The 12,481-nt window shown below is 43.1% G+C and overlaps 1 long non-coding RNA gene across 1 annotated transcript; it reads left to right on the forward strand.

Moving 5' to 3' along the window:
* The first annotated feature begins 1,825 nt into the window (after positions 1–1,825).
* On the forward strand, positions 1,826–10,831 carry LOC123386429. Its single transcript, XR_006600277.1, has 3 exons — positions 1,826–2,287; positions 9,002–9,154; positions 10,271–10,831. It is a non-coding gene; the product is annotated as an uncharacterized LOC123386429 (long non-coding RNA).
* The last annotated feature ends 1,650 nt before the right edge of the window (positions 10,832–12,481 follow it).

Consider the following 12,481-nt stretch of genomic DNA (forward strand, 5'->3'; position numbering starts at 1 on the left):
TTAATTTAGTCTGTGGTCAATGGCTTTTAAAAAGTTCCAAATAATGATGATCATGTACTGAGTGCCCATATACGAGGCAATGTAACGTGTCCATGGCACTTTTGATGCACTGTTCATTTACTCTTTGTAAACGTTATGGGGTAGAAATTATACCACCACCACCACCACCATCATCATCATCATCATCATCATTTCTGTTTTAGAGATGAGACTAATGAGGCTTACAAGGGTAATCCAGCTTGCTCCAAACCCTACAGTTAATAAAGTCCCAGAACCAGGATTCAAACCCAGGCCAGTGTGGAGCAGCTCGATCAGGCGCTGTTGATTAGTGCCTGCATTCTACAGCCATTCCCTCTGTTTTCTGCTTGGCTTGCCTTTGGACAGCTGGTCTCTGGGGACCCGTGCCACTCTACTGTGCCACAACCATGCAGTCTTACCGCTGAAAACCCATTAATCTAAAGACCGATTCTTCTAAAACAATATTCACCGTATATCTAAAAAGAGGATTTTGGTTTTGTTTTGCGTTGGTGTTTGTTGATTTGTCTTGACTCTCCCCTAAGAGCAAAACATCTAAATCTGTTCTTGTTACGTGTTAGGTGTTAGGGATACCTCCACGTCTTTTTGATCCCGGCGTCTTGTAGGGCCAGCCTTCTCCTTCCCCAGGCCACTAGGTATTTCTGCTTTATGACCAGACATTGTCTCGTTGTTTTATAAACACGGCTGCTGCTCAGAAGTTCTCCACACCTTTGTTTCCTGGAAGAGGAAATGACATTTCCTGGAGCGGACTACATGTGGGCGGTGAGGTTCTACTCATTGTGTGAAACACACTCAGACTTTTGGTTGTGTACTTCAGTGTCTGCCCTAAAGTTTCCTGGAATGATGCTCAGGACAGACTGTGGTGTGGTTTCACCTTAGCCGGAAGAGGTATGCTCCCTGCTTTGGATCCAGAGCAAAGAAATGAACGACGTCAAGAATGCTATCGCTGGAGAGATCACAGTCCAACTTCCTTCAACTTGGAATCTGCAAAAGGGAGCCTGAGACACCACCTCGCTTTTATTTTGGACCCAGCTGGCGATTATCTTCTACTTCCCGAAGAGACCACTTCCTGCACCTTCCATAACGGATTTAGGATAGAAACTAAAGAGACGATGTCCTCATTATGAGCCTCGATTCAGAGGAAGAAGGTATTTGGGGGAGTAGTAGGACATGACAAACACAGGCAATTTGAACAGAGGACTATTTAACAAGGCCACTTCTGTCTCTGCAGAAAGTCACCACTCAGAGGGACACTCGTTTGGATAATTTCATGAGGAGTTTGGCTACCCAGCTGTCACTTTGCCAAAGGCCTGGCAGAGGTTGGTTTTAAAGTGGTCTTCCTGAATCTCTAGAAGAATCAGCATGGTGGTAGACGACCAAGATCTTCCCTACCCAGAGGCCTGAGAAACATGTTGAGTCTTGCATAAATTTATTCAGAAAATGTCAAAATTATTCTAGAAGCTGTAGGTGAAAGTGACAGAGGCAAGATGAAAACCAGGTATTTTAAATTCACAGCTTGGACAAGGGAAAGGGAGATTTCTTTTTTCCCCTAGTCAATCTAACTTTATGCATTCAGACGGGGAAAAAGGATAATTAGAAGCTAGAAATTGTTATTGCATGAAGGGAGCTGTAAACACGGAAGCCAAAATTGGCTCTCCCCCAGGGGAGCAAATAAACCTTGATTCCTACTCATAATAAGATTGACACCAACTCTTCCAAATCAGGAAGGGGAAGGGTCAATACAGATTTTACCCGGAGCTTAAAAGGCAGCAGTGTTCATAATGTGGTATTTTTTTTAAAGGTCCTATGTTGTTATGTATGCCTGGTGATGTTAAGCTAGTTTTTAGATCTTAGACAAGGTATGGGAGTAGGTATTATGTCTTCATTTAGGAAAGAGATGATGAGTGACCCAATTTTAGGTGGCTAATATTTTTTGTGCATTTATGACACGTGCCATGGCATGGTGTTGAATACTTTAATTATTTCATTTGACTGTGACAATGAATCCCCCAAGATGGGGAATATCCCCTTCACTTGACAGATGTGACATCTGAGGCTTAGCGATCAAACAAATGACTTGCCAGGCTGTCACAATGAGTGGTGGGGTGTGGCTTGACCCCCGGTCTGTTGACCCCAGATTCAGGACCTTTGCCATTATATACACGGAAACAAGACAAGAGCTGAAATGACAGCCTGCCTCTTGGAACAGTAAAGTCAGTTGTGTGTGTTTATGGATATCCCAACTAACAAGGTATTCTAAGAAGAGTTAACAGATGTATACATGGCCGATTTATAAATCATAATGTATCAAAATGCCCACTTAACAATGCAGCCATAGAAAATGAAGCAAAATTTAATCTTTAATGATTAGAACATTTAGAGGTCATTTTTTTCAACTATTATTATATTATTGAAGAATGAATTTGAGCATGATAGTGTCTCCCCTCCATCACCCCCAATGCCAGTTTTTTAAGGTAGTGGAGTTTTAAAAACACAATGTTGCTGTCTTGTTTTAGTTGTGGCTTCTGAAATCTTATAGCACTGTTTTTTTTTTTTTTTAAGGTATCAAGGACAACAGAGAGAATCTAATTGTAACATAAGTATCTGAATCAGATATCTAATGGTAACATTTTCAGTGTTGTTTTAGCATAGATATACCTTAACACAATAAAGTTTCATTGTGTTTGTAAGTCAAACCACTTTATTCTCTCAATCCCTTTTGTGAAAAAGCAAATACCACACCCATCCCTCCCTACTCCCTTCTTCAACCTGTATCCCTCAGACACACACCATTTATGGGTTTATTTTGACATTAACATGCACACACGCACGCACACACGCAGAATTTATGTTAGACTTCATAGGTTCCTTCCAGCTTTAAAATTCTGAAGATAAATGCCAACTAAAAGAAAGTTCTAATTGTCAGTGATGGGGAATGTAACATAATTTGCTTCTAGTACTCATTGCTATTTAAATAGATTCACTGGTATAAAAAATTCAAATACTCTCAAGGAAGTCATACACGGATAGCACAGGAAACACAGAAAATCATTACTTTCTTCTTTGTGTACATTTTCCTGCCTACACCACAGTCTCAACCATTCACTCTGAAGTACAAATTTTGTGGAACAAAAATACAGGTAATTTGCTTTTTCTCAGCAGTCAGAACGGAGGCCTACTGAGGCTAAATTGATCATATTTGACCGTTGTGTGAGTCAGAGGTACTCTGTTTCACGGTCACACTTTGTCCCCCAACTCAAGCATCTCACCCCTGAACTGTTTGTTGTTAGCCCCAAATGGCAACCCTTGAGACGGGTTATTTCTTTCAACTTATCTTGGCTCATAAAGTTGTAAGCAGATCCAAGCTGGCATTTTCTTTTCTCCTCCTCCTCCTCTTCCTCCTCCTCCTTCTCCTTCTTTTCTGCTTGTTACTCTGCAGAGTCAGCACAGAAAAGAAGTAAAGCACTACATTTGGGGGTTAGCATCTCTTTTGAGAATAGACTCTTTTTTCTAAGTTTATGTATTCATTTTGAGAGAGAGAGAGGAAAGAGAGACAGAGAGACGGAGAGAGTGAATGGGGCCGGGGGAGAGAGAGAATCGCAAGTAAGCTCCATGGGTGGCATCAGCACACAACCAGACACGGGGCTCAAACCCACCAACTGTGAGATCATGACCTGAGCCCAAACCAAGAGAGTTGGAGGCTTGACCGACTGAGCCACAGAGGCGCCCTTTGGAGAATAGACGCTTAATCTCAATTTTATACATTAAACACACACACACACACACACACACACACACACACACACACACATTACCCAGTACTTAAATACATGTATTCTGATGATTAAAAAAAAAAACCCTGGGGCGCCTGGGTGGCGCAGTCGGTTAAGCGTCCGACTTCAGCCAGGTCACGATCTCGCGGTCCGTGAGTTCGAGCCCCGCGTCGGGCTCTGGGCTGATGGCTCAGAGCCTGGAGCCTGTTTCCGATTCTGTGTCTCCCTCTCTCTCTGCCCCTCCCCCGTTCATGCTCTGTCTCTCTCTGTCCCCAAAAAATAAATAAACGTTGAAAAAAAATTTTTAAAAAAAATAAAAAAAAACCCTCTGTAATATTTAAATAATTCTTTTTAAGTAATCCTATCAATAGCTTTTATGTGTACATTTATGCAACATTTAAAATAATGGAAAGCTAATGTTTTAACACCTCCTGTTTGAACTTGATGGAGATACACTCAAGGACCAAAGCTATACGTCATTGCATAATATAATCATTGTGTTGTGCACCCCAACCTGATGTATCATTCATTGTATTGTTAGCTATACTTCAGTAATAAAATGTTTTTAAAAAATCAAAGATGTGTGTTATCTCAGATTAGAGGACGTGCTTATTTTTCTAAATAGACCATAAATATCACACATTATTTCAAAAATTCTGTCCTATGTTTGTTGTCGTCTAAGGGGAGATATTCACGTGACATCCTGCAGATTTCATAGGGAGAATCGAGTAGATAAAACCTCTAAAGTGCTTTGATCCCTGGAAAACCTTGAGAATGCTGTACTTTGAATAGTGGTATTTTACATATATCAGCTTGTTAAACCGCTGCGACAATCCCATAATATGGGTGTTGTTATTCACACTTTACAGATGAGAACATTGAGGTTCAGAGAGGGTAAGTTACTTACACAGTACCACACAGCAAAGGAGAGGCAGAGCTATGATCAGAATCCAGGCGAGGCTCATTGGGACCTCACTAAAACTTTGTCTCCAGAATTCTGGCCAGCATCCACAAAGGCTAAAAATGGGCAAGCAGATTTTGAAAAGTCATGGTTATTATTTTTCCTATGAGAAAAGCTCCACATTTACTTGTATGCACACACACACATCTAGAAATTAGGGAAAAGTAAAAAGAGAAAAAAGGTTATTCATAATTCCCCCATCCAAGGCAATGAACATTTTGGTGTATTTTCTCACTATCTTTTAACTACGTGTAATCTGGGGGAACTTCCTGCCTGATTATAAAGTACTGAATATTCATCACAGAAAATTTGAAAAGCATAAACATGTATATAAAAGAAACTTTAATTCGCTTCTAATCCCTAAATATTTTGCCAAGGAATTACAAATATGTTTTCTAGGCAGATGATTGAAATTCTCTGCTTGCTCTAAATAGGACTAGCTACTTTGCCTTTTACTAAATGACAACAATTATGCCCCTCTCCCCCCCCCCCCAACAGTGAATAATGCTACTGTTTAAATCTGCCCTTATAATTCCTCAGAATGGCTTTTTTCTTCTTCTTTTCCTTCAATGTAACTTCTTTTAAGAAGAATCCTGTTCAGGGTGAAAAAACCCCACCAACTCCCTGTTTACTAATTGGATCATGCAGTTTTAACTAGAGGGAAAGGCTTTCGGTCAGGGAAAACCATCTGATCCTGCTTGCCAGATGAAGTGAATACGTTTGGGTGTTACGTAAATCTGGGAGGGCTGCGGAAATGTGGATTAGTCTTAATCACTCTAAGAAAGTTTGTCTCCGGGCAAAAGACCAGAAAGCCGTTGCTTGAGAACCTCTCGTGTCTTGTGACTTGACCAGCCAAGGGAACTTAAAAAGACTTAAGACCTTAAGAACTTAAAAAGGCTTCTGGACGAAACACAGCAAGGTGCAGCAAATTCTAGCCGTTACAGCTTGTTATGCGGCTTCCCCTCTCCCTAGGAACGCAGTCAGAAACTTCACTAAAGAAACCAAACAAGAAATCAGGTTCTTGAGGTTATTATGACCTTTGGCACGTTTCGTGGCCTGTCGAAGAATTTAAAAGAATTAACCAACTCTTGTAGGTCGATTTGTTTCTCGAAATCTCTCTCTGTTTCCTTGTTGCAGATTCACGCTCTGTCTTTTCCTTACCATTTCATTTGGGCGGAACAGAGACCTCTCCCGTGGTTCTACGCTTAAATTCTTCCTTTTATTCCTTAGCTAAGAGAGAAAATTCCAAGAATTCCACGATCTGTTTTGTGACTCCCTGGATATAGTGAGTCCGTGATGTACCATGGGGAGGATGGGGAGAAAGTGGACTTCTCAAGCAAATTAGCGCCACTTGGGGAAACTCTTTGGAAGCTACTAAAGCTGATTTATGCATATCCAGTGACCCAGGCTTCCCACGCAATCTACAGAAATGTGCACACGATATGCACTAAAAGGTGTATGCAACATATTCATTGTAGTACCGTTCAAAAGCACCCCACGCTGGAAACAGCTCAAGCACCCATCAACTGTCGAATGCACAGTTAAACTGTGGTATGTCACCCAATGGACACGATGCAGCAATGACAATTAACACATGACTGCCACAGCATGAACATGTCTCATAATTGTAACGTTGAGTGGAAGAAGCAGGTCTGAAATATATATATTCTATGGGATTTCCTATACATAGAGTTCAAAAATGGGTAAAATCCATTTATACTAAGAGAAGTCAGGATAGCAGTTATTATTTCTGGGCAGGTGGGTGGTGTCGTGTCTGGGAAGGGAGATCAGGAGGGCTTCTGCTGTGGGGGGGAATTTTAATCACTTGATGTAGGAAGTGGTTACATAAATATGTCCACTGTGTAAAAATTCATCTAGCTGCACATCTGTGGCTTCTGTACCTTTCTTTGTATATCAACCCCAATAAAAAGGTTATGGAAGAGACTAGAAATCACAAGTGTTGGCGAGGATGTGGAGAAAAGGAAAGGACCCTTGTGCTCCGGGTGGTGGGAACCACTTTGGAAAAACAGTTTGGGACTTCCTCAAAACGTTACATAGGGGCGCCTGGGTGGCTCAGTTGGTTGCGCGTCTGACTGCATCTCAGGTCGAATCTCGCGGTCTGTGAGTTCGAGCCCCACATCAGGCTCCATGCCCGTCGCTCAGAGCCTGTTTCAGATTCTGTGCCTGCCGCTCTGTCTGACTCTCTCCCGTCCGCTGTCTGTGCCAAAAAAATAAATAAAAAGGTTAAAAAAAATTAAAAAAAAAAACAACGTTACATAAAGAGCTACCATATGATTCATCAATTTAATCTCTGGGTATTTATCCAAAGAAAATGAAAACAGCATTTCGAAAAGGTATCTGTGCCCCCACGTCCATTGCAGGATTATTTATGATAGACAACGTATGGAAGCAACCTAAGTATCCACCAGTGGATGGATGGATAAAGAAAATCTCTCTCTCTCTCTCTCTCACACACACACATGCACACACACACGCACACACACACAAACTGGAATACTATCTAGCCATTAAAAAGAAGAATGAAATCTTGCCATTTGCAACAACATGGATAGACCTCAAGGGCGTTACACTTTGTGCAATAAGTCAGACAGAAAGACAAATTAGTATATGATCTCTCTTATATATGGAATCTAAAACCAACAAATGAACAGCTAAGCTCATAGAAACAGAGAACAGACTCATGGTTACCAGAGGTGGGAGAAGGGGGTGGGAGAAATGGGTGAACTGTCTGCTGGTTTGGTTTCGTTTAAATCAGTTGCATTTTTTAAAAAAGGTTATTTGAAAACGGAATGCAATATTCTCATATTCATAAAGCCCTTTCTGTATAGCCAGAAACAAGGTTGGCGTCTCAGATAATGGAGAGTTGATTAATTCAGTGAGTGCAGATGTATTCATTCTCTCCCCTTCTCTGTCTCTTTGTGATTCTCTGTCTCATTCTATTTCTCTTTCTCTGTTTCTCTCTGCTTCTTCCTATTTCTTGCTGTTTCTCTCTTTCTTTCTCTGTCGCTATCTTCCTCTCTCTTTGTGCTTTTTAGCAAGCCAGCAAATTAAGTTTAATGACAGGGTGACCTCAAACAAATCATTAATACTTCCTGAGTCCTTTTTTTCTTGTTTAATGAGTAAAGGAGTTAGACAAGATGTGTTTTCAGTCCTTCTGACCGCCCCCCCCCTTGCTAGAATTCTAGGTTCCTGCTCCTCCCCACCTCTTGTTTCTTGCTTTCAATTTTTTTTTTAAAGGCAAACAAAATATTTTTCAACTTGGGCAAAAGGCAGTTTGTGCCCGTTTCTAAGTGTGATCCAATAAGGAGCGTAAAGTACAAACATGAATAATTACGACCCCTCCCCATGGAGGTAGCATGTCTGTGAGATTCAAGCATCTTCCATGAAATATAAACAAAGGCAATAGAGACTCGTCTGGAAAATTACTTGAATTAATTAGAGATAAGGTTTACAAAGATATAAAAACCAAGGATTGATAAAGAATAGCAAAAAGGAGGGCTGGCTGATGAGAATTTGTCTGCTTGTCTTTTGAATTGTTCAACTGCACTTAATTGTACTTCTTTACGGCAGGAGCTGAAAATATTTATTTCAAAAGACGAGTGGCTACACTGCAGATAAACCTCTGTTAGCTTGATATAAATACCCGTTTGGGAGCCCTCGCTCTCGTTTATTATGGCTTTTTCAAACATTTCTTTGCTCACGAGGAAGCGATCGGATCTGTGGCTAGCCTCCTGAGCGATTGGTAAAATCCTGGTTGCTCGAGAGGCAACCCCCACCCACCCCCCCGCTACAGAGAGTACATATTTTGTCATCAGGTGTGGATTAACCAGACAACACTGAGTTTCTACAAGTACCAAATCCAGGGTCAGGCGCTGGGATAGGAATCGTTCAAGGAGGAGGTTCAAGCTGGAGAGGCCAGCTGGCCAGAGAGAAGAGAGGGGCATCGCAGGAGGGAAGGGACTGGACGGGGGAAGGTCCTTGCTGTCCAGGGTGAAAGGGACCACAGGCTCCCACGGACCGGCTCCCTTCTCCTCCCCATCACGTAACCCTGCGAGCAAGATGTTCTCCGGTACAGGGGTGGACGTCTGTTCATGACGTGGTCCTGGGGGTGTTTCTGGTGTCGCTGAGGAACTCAGAGAGACAGAGGGAATTTTCAAGCTATGCTTTTAGGAAAATATAAACGTCAACTGATTTGGTTTCTGACTCTCAGCCCTCGACAAGTGCCATCACCTATTTTGTTACCTTCAACCACAACTACGTCTTGATTATGAGAGGCTCCCTGTGACATTTGAAGTTCTTGCTTGCGTGGCAGATGCTCAACACATTGAAATCACTTCTTTGCTCCTGTTTACCTACCTCACAGGTAAGAATTAGTTTGAGTAAGACACGTGGAAGTTTGCAAAGCACTCCAGATATCACCCGCCTTTCTAATGTTTTCCGCTACGTTAAGAATACAGGCAGCTGGTCTGGTGGAAAGTGTATGGACTTAAGAGCAGGAGAAGTCCAGATTCATGACTGGGCTTCACCGCCGACCAGCCATGTGGATATTGGGGGGGGTCCCATCTCCCTGGGTCTCAGTTTCCTCAGCTGTAAAATGAAGCAATGGACTACATAATGTTCCTCGCAATTCAAAAAAATCCATAAGGTGGGGCACCTGGGTGGCATAGTCGGTTAAGCATCCGACCCTTGGTTTCAGCTCAGGTCATAATCTCCCAGATCATGAGTTCAAGCCCCCACCTTGGGCTCTGGCTGATGGTACGGGGCTTGCTTGGGATTCTGTCTCTCCTTCTCTCTGCCTCTCCCCTGCTGTGTTCTCTGTCTCTCCTCCCCTCTGTGTTCTCTGTCTCCCCTCTGTGTTCTCTGTCTCTCTGTCTCTCTCTCTCTCTAAGTTAAAAAAAAAAAACAACTTAAAAATCCATAAGGTATCAGATAACCTTACTTTTTTTTTTTACTCCAGATAATTATATTGGTATCGATCAGATAATTGATTTGTATGCATTGAGATTGACTTAAAGTTACATGTCAACTGACTTGAGTTTTTGCAGCAGAGGAAGTCGTAAGTAAGACATTTCCATTTCCAGTGACAGCTACCTGGTATTTTAAATTCTTCCATTTCATTATTCACCCTAATGTTTTCACTAAAACACATGTGGTTTTCAAACACAGGAAAGAAAACATGGTAACCTGCGGTTATAATTTCCACTAGAAATTAGAAAAAAAGTATAGCTCAGAAAGAGTGTTTGTGGGGAGTTCCTTTAAACATGAAAGCCTCTGCTAGAAGCGTTTTTTTTTTTTCTTTTTTTTCTTGAGAAGAACGCTGTTAATTGTTGCACGTTTCAAAAGTTGTTGAAAATAGGGCTCAACTGCCTCGGTGGCATAGCTCCAGTGGACCCGTGGCCACACGGCCGTGAGGGCTTCAGGACCTCGGGTTTGCAATCCTCCAGTGTATTTGTAAGCAGCTACTTGTTTCTTCTTTCAGTTGAAGTTCTGGAAAATTTGGAGAGAATGCCTTCCTGGGAAACCTTACCCACTTCCCAAACAGCTCCGTGTGTCCTCAGCAGACCCCATCTTGAAGCAAATCGGTCCACTGGCGGTCGCTTCTCTGCTTGCATTTGACCTTCATGGTTATTCTCACGACTGGCTGTGTCCTCCGCTGTGATCAGTTGACTTTATAGCACAATCAATTAATTAATTTTTCAAGAAGTATTTAAGGAGCACCAGCTAAGTTTATGACGGATTTCACAGGGAATCAGAAGGAAATGCGACAGACCAAACCAGACAAAAATCCGTTGCATTTTCTGAAACGTAACCATCGAAGACTGTTAGCGGTGCCGAGTAAGTTTTATGGAGATTCTGTTCTCACAAGACTATTATTTTAACTTTGGGAGTCCTCCCTTCAGGTGGCCGGGCTACCTTGCAGTGAGGGCGAGACCCCTTGACTGAATCGTTGGTTCGAGAAGCCGTCTGCTCAAGCTTCCAGAGAAGAACGCATAAGCGGAGGAATAAACACACGATAATTAAATGTTTTTCTCACTACCACGATGGCGAGTCGCCTTCCTGAGTAGGTAAAGCTCCTTAGTGTGTCAGGAGGAGCAGACACGGGTGATTTTCCCATGTGGGTTCCGTTGTAGAGGGCAACAGCGACGTAGGTGTAACAAGAAGGCCAGAGTGACTGTTGTCCGTCTGTCACGCTCTTATCTGCCACAGAGCGAGATGCTATCAGCAGGTGCGTGTTGGTACACAAGCACAGATGTGTGTGGTAAATATGTCTTCGTGTCAATGCAGGATGGCGACGGCCAGGTCCTCCTCGGCGGTGTTCCCCTTGCTCCATTGCAGTCCGGTGGCCAGAGTGGTTCTGCCCACACCCCAGGCACCCCCCCCCCAAGCCCCAGGCGCGGGTGCCACTCCCCTGCCCCAGCCCTGCAGGGGCTTCCTTCTCACCCACACTGCAGCCCAGCCCCGCCCGATGCACCCACCACACTCAGCTCCCCACACTGGCCCCGTCACGCTCCTCAACCTGCCAGGGAAGCCTCACCCCCTCTGGGTCTTAGCGTGGACATCCGTGTCTCGGTGGGTATTTCCACAATCACGCTGCAGCCCCTAAGACCTCCTATCCATCCATCCACACTCTTCCCTCTATGCCCCCCTTCCCACTTTGGCCCATGGGCTCCGTGTAAGCAAGAGTATTTGTTTTGTTTCGTTTTCTATCGTATCCCCAACAACCTGGCACATCACAGTCACCCAAACAGTATTTGTTATACGGACGGATTACTCAAAGGCAGCTAATCACAATACATTTATACATGAACGAAATGCACTCACTTGTATATTTATGTGAACGAGTTGGACGGCTATAGATTTACTTCATTCTTTCACAAGTTAACACATTTACAAGCAAAAACAGGGGCGCCTGGGTGGCTCAGTCGGTTGAGCATCCGGCTTCGGCTCAGGTCATGATCTCCCAGTCTGTGAGTTCGAGCCCCGCGTCGGGCTCTGTGCTGACAGCTCAGAGCCTGGAGCCTGCTTTGGATTCTGGGTCGCCCTCTCTGCTCCTCCCCTGCTCATTCTCTGTCTCTCTCTCCCCTTCAAAAATAAATAAAAACACTAAAAAAAATTTTTTTAAAAAAAGCAAAAACAAAGAGCAAATGCTTTACTTGATTTTTACAATATTTATTTTCTTCTTCCCCCCCCCCCCAATTTTATTGAGGTATAGTTGACAATTCAAAAACTTACGTGTATTTAAAGTGTGCAACAGGACAATTTGATGTGCATACAATACAAGGCTGTTAACTATAGTCACAGTATTGTACATTAGGTCTTGTAGAAGTGTGGAATTAGCTTTCACACCGTAAGAAATATTTGCTATATTATTTGTGAAGACAAAGAGAAGGGGCACCTGGGGGGCTCAGTCGGTTAAGCGTCCGACTTCGGCTCAGGTCATGATCTCACAGTCGGTGAGTTCAAGCCCCACGTCGGGCTCTGTGCTGATGGCTCAGAGCCTGGAGCCTGCTTCAGATTCTGTGTCTCCCTCTCTCTCTACCCCTCCCCGCCTTGTGCTCTCTCTCTCTCTCTCTCTTTCTCTCAAAAAGAAACATTAAATTTTTTTTAAAAAGAAAAAACCTAATTTTTTTTTCTTTCAGCACAGAGCCCAATGCGGGGCTCAAACGCAGGGACCGCGAGATCATGACCT

Source organism: Felis catus, chromosome B4 (genome assembly GCF_018350175.1).
Source record: "Felis catus isolate Fca126 chromosome B4, F.catus_Fca126_mat1.0, whole genome shotgun sequence".
Classification (NCBI taxonomy): domain Eukaryota; kingdom Metazoa; phylum Chordata; class Mammalia; order Carnivora; family Felidae; genus Felis; species Felis catus.